This window comes from Hipposideros armiger, unplaced genomic scaffold, assembly GCF_001890085.2.
Source record: "Hipposideros armiger isolate ML-2016 unplaced genomic scaffold, ASM189008v1 scaffold_14, whole genome shotgun sequence".
Taxonomy (NCBI): domain Eukaryota; kingdom Metazoa; phylum Chordata; class Mammalia; order Chiroptera; family Hipposideridae; genus Hipposideros; species Hipposideros armiger.
In genome coordinates this window covers 1650712-1672692 of record NW_017731364.1, presented here as the reverse complement: position 1 = coordinate 1672692, position 21981 = coordinate 1650712, and the positions used below count along the sequence as shown (strand labels likewise).

The following is a 21981-nucleotide window of genomic DNA, read 5'->3' as shown; positions in this document are numbered from 1 at the left end:
TCCCCGGAAAGCTCAAATTCATAGCAGCCATCTTCTTCACGCTCAGTGCCCTCCGTCTTTGGTCCTGTCTCCCTCCAGTCTCATTACCTGCTGGACTTTACCTGTTGTGTCTCCAACACCTCACACTCAATGCAGATCTAAAACCAAACATGCTCTCCCCTCACCGTAACTCAGGAAACCAGTTTTTGTTTTCCTTGAAACGGTCTTTATCTCTTCTTCTCCTCCCCACTTCCACCACCCAGGCTGGGCCCTCCTCACCTTATCCTGCTTCAACATGAGGCCCTGACAGAACCCGTGTCCTCATCTGCAGACACCTTGCATCCACCCCGCATGCCACTGCCAGATTAATCCCTTTTGCAGAAAGCTCAATACGTACTGACAAGGGAGTTATCATTAAAAACAAAAACACAAACTTCTGTGACTTCCTGCTGCCCTTGGCACTCCCCGGCTCCTCAGCCTTATTTTCAAGGTTCTCTGTAAGCTCCAACCTCACTGCTTTCTAATTCAGGCCTGTTTCTCTAATATTGGCCACGTTGCCATTCTTTCCTTGCTTGCCTGAAACAAGTGGTTTCTCTTCCTGCAACCACCCAAATCCTACTCATCCTCGGGTCCCCCTGATCCTCTGTCACTGATGTCTACTCCTAGGGTCAGTGTGCCTGCAGCTGGCATTGCCCAAACTAGCACTGACACACCATCTGTACCTTACTGTGACGTGCCGACTGGCGTCCATGGGAACTGTGCTTTCACGTGGGCACCACGTGTCTTGTCTCAGCTGGATTGTAGGGGGACTTTCACATTGGAGACTAGAAAACACCACTTCATGACTCCCACCATGCCAGCACAAGTATTTCCACAGCAAATACTCACATGCTTGTAGGATTGATTGAAACACTGGACACTGAGGTTGTTTAACTTGGACTTGAAGTGCAGACCTCACCATCTTGCTTGACACTTCAAAATTTATAGCGGGTTTTGCATATTTTAGGAGCACAAAAGTAGACTCAGCAAAGAGATGAGTTGACAGCATGGGTGAAGTAGAAAAAAATCAGGGCCGTTTCAGTAAACGTGTAGCCTCTAGGTGTACTAGAGGCTACAACTCATTTTTTCCACGAAAGTGTAAAGAGCTCCCTTGGGAAGAAATATTGTTGAGTGAGGAGCACATTCCCAATCTGAGGAGTATTTGGGGTGAGGTCTGCCACCTTCTTTTCTGATGCTCCTACTTCTACGTATTCTTCTGACGACTTCTATCTATTAGGAAAGAGAATACAAAGGATATCTGTTCCTTCTTCTCAATTCAAGTAGAAACAACCCCAAGTTATAGTCCAAATATTTGCACATTTTCTTTTAAGTAGTTTTTTGTCCTGTTCTCTCCTACAGTTTTTTCTGTTTCCTGTTTTCAGCAGCCTCTGAGTCATCTGTAATTTTATATCCCCTCATTAACAATACATTGATATTTGCCCTAATTTGCAGATGAAGTCACCAAATCAGAGTGCAGCGAGGGGTGCCTGAGGTTTGGTGCCTGGCCCCCAACAGGGGTAGCCCTGGAGTTTCCAGCTTGTTGATTGGTCACTGGACCGAGCTGTGGGCACACAAAAGAAGCTGCACCCACTGCATTCTGTTGTGGACGGTTGCTGAGCTCTGCGTGCATTGTTAGGATTGCTTTGTTCCCTGGAAGGCCCAGCATTTTCTTTCTCCAGTTGGGGCAGGCCTGTGGGCTTCTGCCCAGTCCCCTCCCCTGCACTTTATTTATGTATTTATTTATTTAAATTAAATTTAATTTTATTAATAGTTTCAGGTGTACAAAACAACATGGTGATTAGATATTTACACCCCTCACAAAGTGATAATCCCACCAATCTACTACCCCTCTGAAACCATACATAGCTATTACAATATCATTGACTATATTCCCTATGCTGTACTTCACATACCATGACTCTATCTATCTATCTATCTATCTATCTATCTATCTATCTATCTATCTATCTAATTGTAGTTGACATTATATTATTTTATATTACATAGTTTCAGGTGTACAGCATAGTGGTTAGACATTTATATAATCTATGAAGTGATCCCACCAATAAGTCTAGTACCCATATGACATACAACAGAGTTCTTGCAACATTATTGATTATATTCCCCACACTGTATTTCACATCCTCGTGACTATTTTGTGACTACCAATTTTTACTTTATAATCCTTTCACTCTCTTACCCACCTCTAAAACCCCTCCCATCTGGCAACCATCAGTCGTTTCTCTGTTTCTATGAGTCTATTTCTGTTTTGTTTGCTCACTTATTCTGTTCTTTAGATTCCACATATAAGTGGGATCATATGGTATTTGTCTTTCTCAGTGTGACTTATTTCACTTAGCATACTATCCTCTAGGTCCATCCATGTTGTTGAAAATCATAAAATTTTATTCTTGGGCCGGCTGAGTGGCTTGCTGGTTAGGAGTTGGCTTGGGACGCCAGCTCTGAGCAGCAGGGTCCCAGTTCAGATCCCACATGAGGGCCAGTGACACCGTGTTTTCTACAGCTAAGGTGGTGGACAACAGCTCGACCTGGAGCTGGGCTGCTATGAGTTTCTGGCAATAGCATAGGCTTCAATGGGGCTGGCTGGCAGCTGGCGTGAGCTGCTGTGAGCCGCCTTGAGCAGCCATCCAACTGCCGGCGAGTGACTGCCTCGCCCGGGAAGAGCGCAATGATAATGCCAACTTGGGCCAGTGAAGCAACGTCCTCCACAACTAGACTGAAGAACAAAAGGACAGCAACTTGTCTGTTCCCCTTCCCCGATTCCCCAATTAAAAAAAATATTATAAAAAATATTTTATTCTTTTTTATGGCAGTGTAATAATAATCCATTGTATAAATGTACCACAATTTCTTTATCCAAATGTCCAAATGGACATTTTGATTGCTTCCATATCTTGGCTGTTGTGAATAGTGCTATAGTAAACACAGGAGTGCATATAGTTTTACAAATTACTGTTTTGGATTTCTTTGGATAAATACTCAGGAATGGAATTGCTAAGTCATAAGATAGCTCTATTTTTAATTTTTTGAGGAACCTCCATGCTGTTTTCCACAGTGGCTGCACAAATTTGCAATCCCACCAACAGTGCATAAGGGTTCCCTTTTCCCCACATCCTCGCCAGCATTTGTTGTTTGTTGATTTATTGATGATAGTCATTCTGACCAGAATGAGGTGGTATCTCATTGTGGTTTTTATTTGCATTTTTCCGATGATGAGTGATGTTGAGCATCTTTTCATATGTCTATTAGCCAGTCTATTAGCCATTTGTATGTTCTCTTTGGAGAATGTCTATTTATGCCCTCTTCCCATTTTTTAATTGGACTGTTTTTTGTTTGGTGTTGAGTCGTATGAGTTTTTTTTTTCCTCATAAATTTTGGATATTAACATTTTATCAGGTGTATCATTGGCAAATGTCTTCTCCCATTCAGTAGGATGTCTGTTTGTTTTGTTGATGGTTTCTTTTGCTGTGAAAAAAATTTTTAGTTTGATATTGTCCCATATGTTTATTTTTTCTTTTGCTTCCCTTGCCTGAGGGGATATATCAGTAAAAATATTACTAAGGGTAATGTCTGCGAGTTTACTTCCTATATTTTCTTCTAGTTTTATGATTTTGTCTTACATTTAAGTCTTTAATCCATTTTAAGTTTATTCTTGTATATGGCATAAGAAAGTGGTCCAGTTTCATTTCTTTGCATGTGTCTGTCCAGTTTTCCCAGCACCATTTATTAAATAGACTGTCTTTACCCCAGTGTAAATTCTTGCTTCTTTTGTCACAGATTAAATGACCATATAAGCATGGATTTATTTCTGGTCTCCCTGTTCTGTTCCTTTGATCTATGTGTCTGTTTTTATGCCAGTAAAACTATACTGTTTGATTACTATGGCCTTGTGGTATAATTTGATATCAGGTAGTGTGATAACTCCAGCTTTCTTCTTATTTCTTAGGATTGCCATGGCTATTCAGGATCTTTTATGGTTCCATAAAAATTTTAAGATTATTTGTTCTACTTCTGTGAATAATGCCATTGGTATTTTGATAGGGATTGCATTGAATCTGTAGATTGCTTTGGGTAATATGGATGTTTTAACTATATTAATTCTTCCTATCCATGAGCATGGTATACGTTTCCATTTATTTTTATCGTTTTAAATTTCTCTCTTCAATGTCTTACAATTTTTTTACTGAAAAAAAAATTTTTTTTTTACTGCCTTGGTTAAATTTATTCCTAAGTGTTTTATTTCATTTGATTTTTGATGCAATTGTGAGATTGTTTTCTAAATTTCTCTTTCTGATATTCATTATTGGTATATAAAAATGCATCTGATTTCTGAATATTAATTTTGTATCCTGCTACTTTACTAAATTCATTTATCAATTCTAGTAGTTTTTTGTTGCATTCTTTGGGATTTTCTATATACAGTATCATGTCATCTGTAAATAATGACAATTTTACTTCTTCCTTTCCAATTTGGGTGCTTTTTATTTCTAATCTGATTGCTGTGGCTAAAACTTCCAGTACTATGTTGAACAAAAGTGGTGAAAATGGGCACCCTTGTCTTGTTTCTGATATTAAAGGGGATGCTTTTAGCTTTTCCCCATTGGGTTGATATTAGCTAAGGGTTTATCATATGGTCTTTATTATGTTGAGATATGTTCCCTCTATTCACACTTTGCTGATAGTTTTATCATAAATTGATGCTGGATTTTATCAAATGTTTTTTCTGTACCTGTTGATATGACCATATGATTTGTATTTTTTAATTGTGTTTATGTGGTGTATCATGTTAATTGATTTGCAAATATTGAACCAACCTTGCATACTAGGAATGAATCCCAGTTGATCATGGTATACAATCTTTTTATGTATTTCTGAATTCTGTTTGCTAATATTTTGTTGAGGATTTTTGCATCTATGTTCACTAAGGATATTGCCCTAGTTTTCTTTTTTTGTAATGTCTGGTTTTAGAATCAGGGTAATGGTGTCCTCATAAAATGAGTCTGGAAACCTTACCTCCTCCTCGAGTTTTTGGAATAGTTTGAGGAGAGTAGGTGTTAATTCTTTTTTGAATGTTTGGTAAAGTTCATCTGTGAAGCCATCTGTTTCAGGACTTGTTTGTTGGGAGCTTGTTGATTACTGATTCAATTTCATTGATAGTAATTGGTCTGTTCAGATTTTCTGTTTCTTCTTGATTCGCCTTAGAAGATAGCATGCTTCTAGGAATTTATCCATTTCTTCCAGATTGTCTAATGTGTTGACATATAGTTGTTCATATTATTTCTTAAAATTTTTTTGTATTTCTGTGGTGTTGGTTGTCACTTCTCCTCTGTTATTTATTTATTTATTTATTTGGATCCTCTCTTTTTGTTCTTGATGAGTCTAGTTAAAGGTTTGTCAATTTTGTTTATCTTTTTTTAAATAAAACAGCTCTTGGTTTCATTGATATATATATATATATATATATATATATATATATATCTTGTTTACTTCTGCCCTGATCTTTATTATTTCCTTCCTTTTACTCACTTTGGGCTTCATTTTCTGTTCTTTATCCAATTTCCTTAGGTGTAAAGATAGACTATTGATTTGGGATTTTTCTTGTTTCTTTAGGAGTCCTGCATTGTTATGAATATACCTCTTAGGACTGCTTTCACCGTGTCCCATAGATTTGGGGTTGTTGTGTTTTCATTTTCATTTGTCTCAAGATATCTTTTGATTTCGTCCTTGATCTCAGTTTTGACCCAGTCGCTATTTAGTAGCATATTATTCAGCCTCCGTGTATTTGTGAGCTTTCCAGTTTTTTTCTTGTAATTGATTTCTAATTTTATAGCATTGTGGTCAGAGAAGATGCTTGATATGATTTCAGTCTTCTTAAATTTATTGAGACTTGTTTTATGGCCTTACATGTGGTCTATCTTGGAAAATTTTCCATGTGCACTTGAAAAGAATATATATTCTGCTGCTTTGGGGTGAAATGCTCTAAAAATATCAATTAAATCCATCTGGTCTAGTGTGTCATTTAAGGCCACTTTTTCTGTGTTGATTTTCTGTCTGGAGGATCATTGGTGTCAATGGGGTGTTAAAGTCCCCTACTACAATAGTGTTACTGTTGATCTCTGCCTTTATGTCTGTCACTATTTGTTTTATATATTTAGGTGTTCCTATGTTGGGTGCATAAATGTTTACTAGGGTTATGTTCTCTTGTTGGATTGATCTCTTTATTATTATGTAATATCTTTCTTTTTCTCTTATTATAGTCTTTGTTTTAAAGTCTATTTTGTCTGATATAAGTATTGCTATTCCAGCTTTTTTCTCATTTCCATTGGCATGAAATATCTTTTTCCATGCCTTACTTTCAGTCTGTGTGTGTCTTTTGATCTGAGGTGGGTCTCTTGTAGACAGCATACACAGGGACCCTGTTTTCTTATTCACTCAGCTACCCTATGTCTTTTGATTGGAGCATTTAGTCCACTTACATTTAAAGTGATTATTGATAGGTACATAGTTATTGCCATTTTATTCATTTTTTTGATGTTCATTTGTTTGTTTTCTACTTTCTTCTGCTTAAAGAAGTCCTTTTTACCATTTCTTGTAATACTGCTTGGTGGTAATGAATTCCTTTAGCTTTTTCTTGTCTGGGAAGCTCTGTATCTCTCCTTCAATCTTAAATAATAGCCTTGCTGGGTAAAGTAGTCTTGGTTGTAGACTCTTGCTTTTTATCACCTTGAATATTTCCTGCCACTCCCTTCTGGCCTGCAAAGTTTCTCTTGAGAAATCAGCAGACAGGCACTCCCATGTGAGTTACTAGTTGTCTTTCTCTTGCTGCTTTTAGGATCCTCTCTTTGTCTTTAACCTTTGCCATTTTAATTATGATGTGTCTTGGTGTGGGCCTGTTTGGGTTCATCTTGTTTGGGACTCTCTGTGCTTCCTGGGCTTGTATGTCATTTCCTTCACCAGGTTAGGGAAGTTTTCAGCCATTATTTCTTCAAATAGGTTCTTGATCCCTTACTCCCTCTCTTCTCCTGGTACTCCTATGAGTCTTCAGACTGAAAACATCCAGGGAGAAGTTGGCCACATACAGGGGAGGAAGAAATCAGGAGTGGGGCTCTGGGAGGGGGAAGTGTGGTGGGGGAAGTAATGCCTCGTGATACTGTCAAAAAAGTAATCAAAGGAGTCCCTGGATGGAGATAGTGGATGACCACATTAAACAAGGCTGTGAAGGCCTTCTGGCAAATTTTGTAGTTTTACCTTTTCTTAATACAACACAAATTTTGCTTGTTTATGTCTTGTTTTGATGCAGTTCTCTCTGCCTTCCAATCTTGGTAGGGAATGGACATCAGGGTAGGTGCCATCCCCTACATCTCATTCTTTAGGGTCTCTTTTTGCACATTTACTGGAGATAGTGATGACTTTTAATTGATCTGATGCTTCCAAGGATTCTAGCATTTGTTTTATCACAGTAGGAGTTTCATGATAAAGAAAGTGGCAAGCATTGGTACAAGGACTGAGAAAGGACAGAGGGGAGCTCTCACCTAGAAAATCATTACCATTTTTTTTGGTGATACAAATTGAAACAACTGGTGTTCACTGTCTGTCAGAGTAGTTCTTTTGACAAATGTAAGCTGTGGTCAAGACAAAGATTGCTAAATAAGTAATTTGTGAGTAGGAAAAAATGGGTCATAATGTCAATCTTTCTGTTACAGGACCTATTATTTCAACTCCATGTTATTGTTATGGAAAAAGAATTGTACTGATTAATTTGTTTATTAACAGAAAGAAAATGTTATTGCTGTTAAGTAGCTACTTTGTATATACAAGGAAATGTTTTTCACACTAGAAGGAGGAGAAATCTTGCAATTTAATGCTCCTTTTTTCTCAAAGAAACTGATGATGTTTAGCAGATGGTGCTGATAAATATCTGCAATTGATCATTTTTGTGCTACTGCCAAGTAGCAGTTAACTTAGAACTATTTAAACCTTTTTATCAAAAGCTACCTTAATTGTATCCTTTGTGTGTAGTTTTGTAATTAGAACAATATATTTACTATAGAGTGCTGTTTTATCTTCTTTTTTTGAAAGTATGAAGTTGTGGCAAAAAGTACAAATATTTAAGGAATAAGGACCAAACAATTTAAAATATATATATATATTTTATTGTAATTTATTGAACATTTAATATATCATTAATTTTCTTGGATTTAACCCTAGGATATGATTGGTTCTTAGCAAAAGGCTCCAGTTCACATTTACCAGTAATAGAAAGCTTTACTGACTAAAAATACAGTAGCAAACCAAATGAATTCAAATATTTTCTTTAAAAAATAATTTTAAAATTTATTCTATTCATCTAATGACTAATACAATAACGTCAGATACACTAGCTGAATATAATTGGCTGTTTTTATACAGCACTTATCTTTTAGTCCACAAGTATATTATTAAATGATAGTGAACACTCAATATAACCATTTTTACAGAACTAGAAAATAAATATCGAAGAAAGATTCTACAACTCATCTTTCATACCCAACTCTGACAGCCTAACTTGAAAGAGGATAAAGCCAATGACTTCCCTCACAAAAGCTCATGACTAAAGTCGCTTTGCTATCAAAAATCTGTTTTTCTGATCTGTTATGAGCATTGAGACAAGATTCAAATTCCCAAAGAAAGAAGCTCAGTGCATATGGTGGTTGCCTGCTCAGTAAAAGTGAGTACTGCATTCAAAATTATTGCATCCCAGGAATCAGGTCAGCCACATTCATTGAAATTTCCTCCACTCCAGTGTGGCAGGAAGTCTCAGTGTCATGAAGAATCCTCTTGTCTTCTTCAATGCTTATGGCCATAGCTTTCCACCCCAATTTTCTTCCCACTGCTAATTCTGAAAAAAAGAAAAATTATTAATCAGAATATTACTTATCAAGTACTACAGAAACTACTAACAATATGAGCTGCTTGTTGACCCATCAGTGGCTGTTTATTGGCCAAGATTGTACATACAGTACTTGTAACTGGAGCACTAGATGCTAATCACAATATCTAGAGAAAAGGAAAAGGTTTCTTTTGTAGTCAGTACGAAAGAATTCGTCTGGCTGCAAGATCAGAGCCTATGAAGCATCTTGAGCATTATTATTTATAGAGTGGATGACAGTATTGTGTTCAGGGCAGTGAAATTAAATCCCCTACCAAAGTGGGCCAAGATCAGGTGTCAGCCTGTGACAGGTGTAAACACCAAGGACAAAACAAAAAGAACAGTTATGTCATCAATTTTGGAACAGTAAACTGCAAACAGACACTCTGAAATGTTACCTGTTATTTAGTACCATAACCACTAGCCACATGTGGCTATTTAAGTTTAAACTTAATAAAATTAAATAAAATAGAAAATTCAGTTCCTCAGTTGCATTAAGCACATTTCAGTAGCCAGCCGCACGTCTGTGCCTGTCACGCCTGTGTTGAGCAGTGTAGATATAAAACATTTCCACCACTGCAGAAAGTTCTATTGGACAGACTTGATCCAGGACTTAAATCTTTTTCCCGTGTGTGTGGGGGAACCTCCAAAAATTTGTCATGGTAACCTGTATTGATCAATGTTTTCTGATCACCTCATACACTGTAACACCAATGACTGAGAGATCTTTACCACCACAACTCTCTACCAAAACACATAAGAAAACCAGTCAAAAATGTCTTGGCAGGAGCAACTTAAAATATCAAATAACCAGGACAAGAGAAAAACAAATATGGAAACACTGACTCATTTTTTATCCAAACATGTGTTTCACTTATGAATCTATGTCCTATATCAGGCCAATGCCATTTTTGAGCACTACTTCATCACCTATTCTTATCAATTACTATATATATTTTAAACAAAGTTATTTTTACATTACTAGCATGATATAATTCAATTTATTTAGTGATAAAGCCACTATACCTATGCCAGGGTCAACATAAATTGCTACCAGAAAATGCTGAGAAAACCCCAATTATAGAGGAATCACCAAGAAAGCACAAGATATGGGTAACATGGCTAATAAAAGATTCACATGTAAGCTAAGACAACCAGATATAATAGCATTATTGATTTTCTTTTGACTATCAACTGTATAAAGTCTAAAATGTGGACTTTTTATTTCACATTTGCTTTTCCACTGTGTTCTGATAAGCATGAATCTTCCCCAAGTATAATTTAAATACAGCTGATTACATTAGTAGGTGATAAGATTACTCCTGATTCATTTATTTGATTTTCAAGGTTGGCTGACAAAAATCACACTTGAAAATACATGACTTTAACTCATCAGAATAAAAGCAAGTAATTCAATGAAGAGGACAAACACTCAATTAAGAATATATAGTTTTCATAAGAATATAGCTTTCATCATAGTTTATAACCAATAGATACTAGTTGTACATAAAAATCATGAGCCTGAGGTATGATAGTATGTTCCCATTTTGATTCAAAAGCAACTTCTGTACAGTCTGCTAGGCCACAAAATAGCAATGAACTGCACAGAGAGCATATAGATCACTGCAGAGTGTGGTCTTTATCCCCCAACATAGCTTGAGCTGACAAAAACTAAAAATCCTCCCCTCAAAACCAAGTTTTGGGAGGCAAACATTGTAATTAAACAAGGAATTGAACTCCCAATAAGTCAGTAGTTATCAAAATGTGGTTTGTCCCTTATCTGAATTCCCTCTTGAAAATGACTCTTTCTGTCACCACCTACCTGTGAAATATTATTATAACAATAATGAGTCATCTGTCAAGTCAGCATTTAAATTGGTAAACATGTGTGAGACCATGCATCCCTGATGGCTATGGCACCATGGCCGACAGGGCTAGAAAGGAGACAGTTTTATTTTGAGCAGGGGGCAAAGACAACGCAGCACTTCACAGCTACATTGTAACTACAATAGATCCTGCATCAGTCTAGCAACAAAATAATTAGATACTAACAGTGTCTTAAACAGCAATACTGGGGAAGAGCTGCTCTTATAATATCAGAAACTGAAGTTCCTGACATGTATTTTTCTCAGGCCAGTCTACCCTTTGCCTTGCATTCTGAAAAAGAACAGCCTATGTTACCAGTCAGTCTCTTATATGTTACAAAAAAACATGTGTACAATTTCCTTCCTTACAGTATTTCGGAGAGGAAAATGTTAGTTCATATCAGAATTGCAATAAAAAACCATTTGATTTCTGACTCTCATCCCTACCTTTGGAAGAGGCACATTAGAAATTCGTTCTATTAATTCTATCTAAACACAGATATTATTGTACCAAATCTTAGAACAAAGTGCACTGGACTGAAGAAAGAGGTTCATCTTAGTTTTTGTACTATCTGGTATAGTTGTTTTTTTCCTTGAGTTTACTCTGCTAGCTTTATTACAAATACTTAGACATGATACCAGTTTTCACTACTTTAGCACAGAGCTTAAATAAGAAGGTTAAAAAAAATCTGGCTATAATTTTTAGGTATATCAATTAGAAAAACATTACCCTCTTTCAAAATTACTATAAGATATTGACCCTTTCGAGGATCAATTCTTCCTTCTTCACCAGAATTTGAAATGGATTTGTCTCATGAACTTTTTGATGACTTGCAACAGATCGATTGGTATTGAGGCAGAAAGCAACACAACCTTTAAAAAGAGACCGTATGTTGACATATCAATTAAGTCGATATAACAGTTTTCGTAATAATACTTGGAGAAATAATGTTTGAGACCAAGCGTCCCTGTCTTACTATAGAAATGAGCCAGACAGAGATTGTAGGAAACAATTGCTGTCAGCAGGGGAAAGGACAATATAGCACTTCACAGCTATATTGTAACAGTTAACCCAACCTGCCAGCTACAGAAAAATCATGTACATACCTGTATACTTGTATTTCCTTTCTGGTAAACCATGGATTGGATCCTTAATCCCTTGGCTCAACATATTTATCTGCTTCATCCAAAACAAGCATCTTGATCCATTTTGGAAAGTTAAAAAAAAAGTCTTACTTAAGTGTGGTTTTCACATAGACTTTCTTCCAAAGACTATGGTATGGAAGAGGAGGTGGAAGAGGAACTTTATAGGGGAGAAACCTCACAAATACTACCTCAGCCAGGTGATCGAGGTCAACATCAATAGTCATAACCCTTGATCTAATGAGATGAAAATGGCACTCCACCTCTGTGGTCTTCCTCCCCAAAACCCATAACCCTTAAATCTAACCTTAAGAAAAACATCAGACAAATTTCAAAATGAGGGTATTCTACTAACTGTTGGACTAATACTCCTCAAAATTGTCAAGGTCATAAAAAAAACAACAAGGCAAATTTGAGAAACTATTATAGCTAAGAGGAGACATGACAATTAAATGTAATGTGATATACTGGGTGGGATCCTGGAACAGAAAAAGATATTATGTAAAAACTAATGAAATCTGAAGAAACCTTGGACTTTAGTTCCCAATAATGTATCAATGTTCATTAATTTTAACAAATGTACCATACTAATCTAAGATGTCAATAATATGGGAAACTGGGTATAATACAAGGTATATGGGAACTCTATGTACTATCTTCTCAATTTTTCTATAAACCTAAAGCCATTCTACAAAATTATATCTATTAAAGAAAGTCTTAATATCACCTCTAGGTATTCATGCCTGGCAAATGGCTTAAACAATCATGTGAATTATTTTTCTTTCCCATGCCCCAAACATCACTGGTTAAAAAATGCCTTAGGAAACGCATGGCAATACTTACAAAGATATCTTTTATTTAACATATCATGTTCTCTCTGGAGTATCAATAATCAGTATGTGCTGTGAAAGCCTGCATTTTTTTGCATTTCCTTCTAAACACTGATTCCACAACACAGGCATGACAACTTACTCCCAGATAGTATTCAAGTACCAGAATTGCCTTTTGGGTCTAAAAGTCAAAAGCTTAAATTATTATGTTGTAGAAATAAAGGTTCCATCAAATGACTTCAGAAGCACATGGCTAAATGCTGAACTGTTCATATTTGGTTTAAAATTCTGGTCTATAAACAGCTTTTATACAGCACAACACAGAATCACTTCCACATTTACAACTAAACAAACTGCTTCATGATAAAATCCCTTTAGGTGTCTCATTTTTAATTAGATTTTTATGCCTTTTCAAACTTGGGATCCTCACTTTCCTAAAGATACCATCTAGATAATTAAAGAACCAAAACAAACATTTCCAACATTTTCTTCAGGGTGTGGGGAGACCTAGTGTATGGGTGAAGGACACAGATTTCAACGTTAGGGGAATGATTCAGTTATATTTAGCCTTTATGGGTGCATCCATGACATGTGAAAAGTTCTACTTGGTAATAAAATACACCAGCAGAAAACGGTGTCAAAGAAAAAAAAAAGCAGATTTCAATGAGGCTTCAAAAAATCTTGATAATCAACTTGATAAACTTGATAATCAGGAAACAAAAAAGCATTCTCTACCTTGGGTCATGTCTGAACTTTGAAAGCATTGGTCCCAGCTTCCTCCTTGAGGATGAGACACAGAGATTCCTGGCAGAAAATTTCTGTGGCTGAGGCCCTTTGAGGGGAATTTGATCATTGTACCTGAAAAATTGTTGTGTGCTCATTTCCAGCCTCAAACTCTGGGAAGTCTGACAGGCGGAGTAAAAAGTCAATGTGGTGTGCAGTCTGACCATCTTGGAAGAGAAAAGCACAACAAATGGGAAAATATCACTTTCATGATAAATGCTTATAGGGCATGTGCTCTACTAAACTGCTGTGGACTTGTAGGAGTCAAAACTGAATTATGGTATGACAAAGAGGTCACAGAACCGTGGAATGAAAACATTTGATTGGCTCATGTTAGGAGAGCACTAAGAACTAAGTAATAAGCCTTGTCACTTGTCACTCAGAATGTTCCCACAAAATAGAAAGACTGTCCACTGCAGGCAGGATTGCTAAACTGGGAAGGCATTAGACTAGATGACTTCAAAGGAGCTTCTTTTCAAATTTAAGATTTGAATTTTATAACTTGATATGAGGAATGAAAAATGTACAGGAGAACCCAAGGCCACCCCAATAAATAAGACCAAAAGTAACAGCAGTTGTGTAAACCTGAAATAGATGCATTTGTTTGTTTAATAACCAGATAGTAAGGACTTTCTAGGTACTAGACACTTTAGGACGCAGCAGGGGAACAAAATAAAGTCCTTGCCCTTATAAAGCTTACCTTCTAGTGAGGGAGACAGATGGCAAACAAGTAAATGGGACTCCTGTTTCATATGGGTAGCCAGGGAAGGACTCCCTGAATTGGCAACCACTGAGCAGAGACCTCCATAAAGTGAAGAAGGAAGCTCTACTTAAGTTCAATTCCTGGATGTGGAAAAAAAAAAAAGGAAGAATAATAGTTAATTTAAATAAATCTCACTTTAAAACACCCTTACTAGAAATTTCCAATAAACTCAGTGTTATATTTTTATGTATCAAATGTAAGAAGATAAAGGGAAAAGCCAATGTTATACATTTCAGAAAATGTTTCTATGTCACAGATTAATGGTTCTGCATTATTTCTATAAATTCTAGATCTTACTCAGCATAATTATGTATTTTGTCACTTATATTTATGTAATTAATTGCATGACCATGAGCCCATTTTAGAAATATGCTAATATGAAAACTTTCAATGATTCCTCATAAATTGAAGCACATACATTCAACAACTTAAATTAGTTCCTTGAAAACTACCAACTACCAAAAATAAACTAATATGAAATAGATAATCAGAATAATCTTATAACCATTAAAAAATACATTTGTAATTAAAAAGCTTCCCTCCCCTGCAAAAAAAAAAATCTTCAGGCCCAGGTGCTTTCAATGAAGAATTCTACCACTTAAAGAATCAACATCAATTTTATACAATCTCTTCTGGAAAACAAAAGAAGAGGAAATACTTTCCAACTCATTTTAGGAGGACAGTATTACCCCAGCACCAAACATAGACAAAGATAGTACAAAAAAAAATGGACAAAGAAGAAATGAAAACTAGAGACCAATATCTCTCAACAAGGGTTGGCAAAAATGCAGAGAAACTGGAATCTTTATACATTGCTGATGGAAATGTAAAATGGTACAGCCATTTTGGAAAACAGTTTGGCAGTTTTTCAAAAAATTAAATAGCGTTACCATATGACCAGCAATCCCATTCCTACATATGCATCTAAAAAAAAAATGAAACCATATGTCCACACAAAAACTTATAAACAAGTGTTCATAGAAGCATTATTCATAATGGCCCAAAATGAAAACACAACCCAAATGTCCATCAACTGAAAAATAGATAAACAAAATGTAGTCTATCCATACATAGATATAGTATTCAGTCATAAAAGGAATGAAATACCTTGGTTTGTGAGCATAATTCGTTCCGGAAACAAACTACTTGTATTGCAAGACATCACTCGTTTACCATGTTAAAATGTATTAGAAATGTTTGTTCGTCTTGGGAACACTCAAAAACCACATTACTCGCAATCCAAGGTTTTTCTTTACTCATACATGCTACAGTGTGGATAAACCTTGAAAACATGCCAAGTGAAAGAAGCCAGGCAAAAGGACCACATATTGTATGATTCCATTTATACGAAGTGCCCAGAAAAGGCAAATCTATAGACAGAAAGTAGATTAGTAGTTACCAGAGGCTGAGGGAGCAGGTGAATGGGAAGTGACTGCTAACGGATATGACATTTCTTCCTGTGGTGATGAAAATGTTCTAGAATTAGATAGTGATGATGTTTGAACCTTGTGAATATACTAAAAAACCATTAAATTGTATAGCTTGGGGTAACTTTTATGGTATGCGAATTATAAAAAAATACTGTTTTTAAAAAGAGTAGAGAGAAATAGGAAAACCACGTTGGGGATTAAAGCATTTTATCAAGAAAGACATGATGGTGGTTTTCACTTACGGGTGCAGTGGTGTTGGGAAGAAAGAAGTAATTAGATTTAAAAATGCCGGGGGTGCCAAAAAAAGGTATATACATGACTTGTATTCATCTTCTGTTATTGGTATATATTGAGTATTACAATTTTAATACAGTTTTTTCCTTTCTTAAAATGTGTATACATGTTTTTGGCACCCTCTGTATGTAGGCAATGTATTTAATAGCCCTTGGTGATTGCTTAGATGTGGGTGGAACAAGAATGCAGAAGAGAAAGGAAGAAATAATCAAAGACTCTCAAATTTCTGGCATTAACTTTATGAGCAATGATACTATGTATAATCTACTGAGTTATGAGGATCTGTAGGAAAAGCAAGATTCGTGCAGGACTCTGAGCTTGATTTCAAATATTGAGTTCAGGGCACCTGTAGCACACCAAGTGAAGATGTTGAGTAGGCAGTTGAATACACATGTATGATACTTAGAAGAAAATTTGAGTTTGAAATAGAAATTTGGGGGTTGTCAACAAAGCTATAGGAATTGGGAGCCAACATGAAGTGTTGAGGAATTCGAATATCTAAGGGTCTCGTAATCCAGCAAGAGACTCAGAAAGAGAGGAGGAATGAGTAAAAGGAAAACCAAACTCACTTATAAGGGGCCATGAGAGCCAAGAGAAGAATTTATTTCTAAAAGGAGGGAGTGATCTCTGAAAGGAGCTGGCAACCTTTTTCTGTAAAAGGCCTGAAAATAAATATTTTAGGCTTTTGCAGGCTGTAAAATCTCTGTCCCATATGGTCTTTGTTTTTCTTTTACAATTCCTTAAAAATGTAAAACCCGTTCTTAGCTCAAAGACCATATGAAAACATGCTGAAGCTGGATTTGGTCCACATGCTGTAGTTTGCTGGAACACCGGTCTATAGTATTAAATGTTGCTAGGAGGTCAAGAGTCCAATGGATTTAGGGACAAGGAAGTTATTGGTGACCTTAGCAGGAACAGTTTTAATATAGGGGTGCAGACAGAACCACAAAAGAAGTGAATTGAGAAGAGAATGGGAAGCAAAGAAATGGAAACAGCAGGGCAGACAATTCATAAAAATTAATTTTAAGTGGGAGAAGAAAAAGTATTAGGTGTGGGGAAGGGTGGGACTTACAATTGTTCCCTTAGAAGGCAGAGACTGCAGAACATTTCAATGCTGATGAGAAGGATTTAGTAAAGAGGGATTGTTTAACCATGCAGCTGACTGAAAGGATAACGGATGATACAGATCCCTGAGATGGTGAGAGGGGAAGGACCAGAGCATGGATGGACAAAGGGGCTAGGCTTTAATGAAAGTTGGATGGATGCAGATGAAGGTGGGTGGGCAGATTTGCTGGCAGGAGGCTCAGAAGTTCAGGTATTCTATTTTCTCAATAACACTGAGATCGTTTGTTGAGAATGGCTTGTATGAGATATCACAGTTTTGAAAAGGGTGAAGAGGATTTGAAACAGCAATTGCATAAAATAAAAGAATGAGATGGTTGGAGGAACGCAATGGACTTGCAGTGCAGTGCTGAAAGCCCAGGTGAAGTTGACTACCATGAATTAATTTTAGTATCGAGTCTTTCCCAGTGTTCAAGTTCTCTAGCTCTTCTAGGAGGCTTGCTGCAGGCACAAAGACAGATTGTTAGATTTATCTGTAGTTGAAATTTTCCCTGGTGGATAATAGCTAGTAATAGTTGATAGTATATATAAACCTTGGGGTGGGGGAGTAGGTTTTTGTTAGTTATGATATTATAAATAAACCAAGGCTTAGATATTGTAATGACTTGTTTACACTTGGGTAGTAAATAGTAGTAGATAAAATTAGGGCTTGAATATTCAAAATCCCATATTCCTTTCTAGGTGGTAAAAAAGTTTCATAGTATTTTGGAGATAAAAAGGGAAAAGTCTCCAAAAGGAATTTTAGGGAATAGTTTATAAGTAAACTACTTTAACACTGTAAACACTAAAGAAATTAAACAATATACAAAGAAATATAAAACTTCTACAAAGCTTGGCCTTTAGTTGTTAAAACACACTCAGTCTACCTCACTAGAAACAACCACTGACTGTAAACCCATTTTCTGGCTTTAACCATCACCCCGTAGTCATTTTCTCTCCCTTGGTGTTTGGTAACGATTCTTCCTGTTGGTAACACAATGAAAATGAAAAATCACATAAAACTATACGTGGGGATCAATGAATGAGACTGGTATATATATATGTGATCACATTAGCCGAGTTTACAGGTATTTCATTGGTAAAATCGGTATATGGTGGCCTAAAAATATTTTTTTTAACTATTATTGAACTGTATGTTTCTTTTCACTGAAATTCAAGATATCCATAATATTCTTAATGGCATGGCTTTTTTCAGTGTAAAATTAAAATTTTAAAAATTAATTATCTAATGATTTAGGCCAAAGATTCACACTTACTAAAGGTCAAATTATAATTGCTAATAATAGCTAAAATTAAATAAGTACTTTTAATGTCCCAGGTGTTTGGTAGTTACAACATAGTCATGGGGATGTAAAGGAAAGCATAGAGAATATAGACAATAAGATGGTAATAACTATGTATAGTGCCAGGTGGGTACAAACTAGTCAGGGGGATCACTTCTTAAATTAGATAAATATCTAACCATTATGCTGTAAACCTAAAATGAATATAAGATTAATATTGAATGTCAACTGTAATTGAAAAATTAAAAAATGGGGGAAAAAGGTGAAGGGAATAAGAGGTTCAAATTTCCAGGTATAAAACAAGTCATGGGGATGTAATGTACAGCATGGGGAATATAGTCAATAATATTGTGATAGCATAGTATGGTGTCAGATGGTTGCTGGACTTAACCATAGTGATCACTTCTTTAGGTATATAAATGTTGAATAACTGTTGTGTACACCTGAAACTAGCATATAAATGTTGATTAACTATTGTATACACCTGAAACTGTATGTTAACTATAGAAAAATTCTCCATCCTCTCTGAAAGATAAAGTTACTATTATCGTTAACTAGATTCATTCTAACAATGAAAAGGAATTCCCTGGAGTTGCTCTTTGAATTGCACACCTGATGAAGGTCAGCAGAACTGAAATGGGTTTTTAAAGCATCCTGGCCCCGTTATTTACTAGTGTTGTAACCTTGGTCAAGTCCCTTTGGGTTTCATCAAAACATGGATTATCACAACACTCCCCACACAGGGAATGCTATAAAAGCATGCTGTAAATGGTTAGGAGGTGTACAAATGTTATTCTTGCCTAGGGTTGCCAGATAAAAAACAGGACGCTCAGTTAAATTTCAGACAAATAACAACTAATGCTTTATATTTTCATTTTATTTTATATTGGGAACATGTTTATACTAAAATTATTTAATGTTTAAATTGGGGACATATTTACACTAGAAAATTATTTGTTTATCTGAAATGTAAATTTAATTAGTGTCCTGTATTTTTAATGCTAAATCTGGAAACCCTATTCTTGCCCGCATGGCGAGGGGAGCATAAACGATGGCAGGCCCAAAGCCATTTTCTCCACCTCGTAAATGGAGAAACTGAGGCAAACGGCAGGCTGAAGGATGAACCTAGGGAGGGGGAAGAAAGAATGGCTGGGTGTAGGACTCCCTCTCAAAGGTGGAACTGAACACAGAATCCCCTAACAATCAGAATCTTTCCTCTAGTTCTCCTCCTCCCCTTCGACCGCCGGGTACCTCTGCCCAGCATCTCTCACTGCTCAGGAGGGCCAACCAATCCACGCCCCGCCCCTGGGCGGGAACGAAACCGACCCTCCAACCCCCATCCCCACCCCCATTACCTACACCGCAGCAGCTGCAGCAGCAGCAGCAGGCTCAGTACACTCTGCCACCGGTTCCTCTCAGTCACCACCAGCAGCATCGACACTACAGAGGACGCCGTCCTGTCCGTGAAGCCCGGCCGCTTGTTGATGAGAGGCTGTGTCTCAGATGTCACCCAAATCATCCTGTACAGAAGTCTCTTGTCCTCCTCTGGCCACCGTCCAGGTCAGGACCAAGAAATAGGCCAATCCAAGCGAGGATTCGGGAGGGCGCGTCACCGCTAAAACCAATCAAAGAAGAGAGCAGGGTTTCAGTGGCGATTGGCCAATCGGGCTGCGTGCCCGCTGGGGTGTGGTCTCTGCTTCCTCCACCCCTTGGGCTGGACTCCCACTCTGAAGGAGTTTGCTGTGCGCGCACGGTTGTTAGGCTCTCGGAGCGCTAGATCCTTATGTCTAGTGGTCTGTGGGTTCTTCCTCTCTGGTGGGCTCCAGGGCGAGAAACACTTCATGACCTTTAATCGTTAGAGCCTCGGAGGGCAGAGGGTAGCTGCTGTAGGGTATAAAAAGGTGTGGGGGTAAGAATACAAAATTTTATAATGTTTTCAAGAATGTGAAAAACATTTAAAAGAATTCTCTTAATCATCTCAAAATCAAAATTACAGAATTTTTAATAGACAATTCTTTTTCTATAATGCTATAGATCTGCAAAACCCAGAATGTACCATATGATCAGTCTCCTTAGCAATGTGGCTCGTTTCTAGTGATCCAAATTCACTATTGGCTCTGACTGGGCATCAGGATTCTTGACTACTACCAGTAGTAAGCACCTCATTTGGTTCCTCAGAAATACTTTGTGACCTTTGAATAGCTACCGAAGGGAGCCGCGCGACAGTCTCCGATCTGACAGGTGCTCAAAGACGCTCCTAGGACTGACGGGGAGGAGGGCCAGCAAGGGTGCTGTGCCACAGCCTTTCCAGGGTGGAGCCCTGCCTGGTGCGCCTGACAGCTGGCAGACAGAGCAGTAGCGCACGGCAGTAGCGGCACAAAGGAAAAGGCCCACACGGTGGAGATATATGTATGCACATGCGTGCCCAGCCCCGTCTGTGCACAGCCCTCACGAGCGGGTCCAAGTGAGGGCGTGTCCGGTGGACGCTGATAACTGCGTGAGACAACCCCTAAAGGGGCGGAGAGGGGGGGTGACGGTACAAACTCTACCCGCCCCCACGCTGCCACAACAGTCCCTCAAGTCCTGAGTCAGGACGAGGGGGAGGGCCGCAGAACGTCACCCAGCCCTCCTTTTCTAGCCCTGGCGGGACGGCTGCCCTCGCAGGCAGCCCCCTTCTCGCCTCGGCTTCTCCGCAGATACCTGGCGGGGAAGGAGGAGGGGCGAGCCAGGAAGGCGCGCGCCGGGCTTTGAGAACCCCAGTGCTGGCAGGAGCACCTATGTCGTGGTCTCCCCTCCTACACAGTGACAAGGACACACTGCGAATCTCCCTCACTCCCGGGGTCGGCGCACGGGCTTCTGGCAGGGGAAGGGGGGCGCAGTTTACGCACGCGAAAACGGGCGGCGCTCCGGCGCGTGCGCGCCTCTCCTGGAGCCCCTGGCGCCTCCAGCCGAAGGGAAGAGGTGGGCGCGGAGGCCGGTAGCACCGCGCGAGCCGCGGGGCGTGGAGTGGGCGGCGCGGAGCAGCCCTGGCAGCCTCGGCTTTCACCCCTCTGCGCAGGCAGGCTCGGCGCTCCCCCGCACCGCGCGCTGGCGGAGCATCCTCCGTCCAGACTCTCCCGGGAGGCAGCGCCGAGGACCCGACGGCCCAGGACCACAAATCCAGAAACCTACGCGCCTCCTCGGCCGCGAAGCCCGATGCGCAATTACAGCGATATTGGGGCAACCTGCTTTTCTCACTTTCAGAGCTACTATAATACATTTCCCCTCTCGCTCAAAGCCAGACGTTATGTTGGGAAAGCTGCTTGACTTAATCTTTAAAATAATCCCGTGCACATCGTAGCCGGCACCGTCCGGCCGAGCGGCCCGGGAGAGTTGGCCTTGGCTGGGAGTGACTCTTGTTTTGTGCCTGAAGAGAGCGAGGAAGAATGTGAGGGCAGAGCATCCTGTTGAAAATCATCCAGAGCAACAGTAGAAAGAATTTTGTGTTGCCTTGTTTTGTTTCTACTGACCGTTTTTTTCCC

At 38.4% G+C, this 21981-nt stretch overlaps 1 long non-coding RNA gene across 7 annotated transcripts; it reads right to left on the bottom strand.

The window, feature by feature from the left end:
* Positions 1 to 8174: 8174 nt before the first annotated feature.
* On the bottom strand, positions 8175 to 21438 carry LOC109396457 (uncharacterized). Of its 7 annotated transcripts, none has more exons than XR_002126856.1 (7): positions 21349 to 21438; positions 19816 to 20344; positions 14269 to 14411; positions 13644 to 13735; positions 11920 to 12011; positions 11543 to 11685; positions 8175 to 8917 (listed from the first exon to the last, which is right to left on the bottom strand). It is a non-coding gene; the product is annotated as an uncharacterized LOC109396457 (long non-coding RNA). The 7 variants fall into 7 exon arrangements; XR_002126855.1 differs by lacking the exon at positions 11543 to 11685 and adding an exon at positions 12799 to 12966 and having other exon boundaries at positions 8903 to 8917; XR_002126849.1 differs by lacking the exon at positions 11543 to 11685 and having other exon boundaries at positions 8903 to 8917; positions 19816 to 20075; positions 20213 to 20344.
* Between the last annotated feature and the right edge of the window lie 543 nt (positions 21439 to 21981).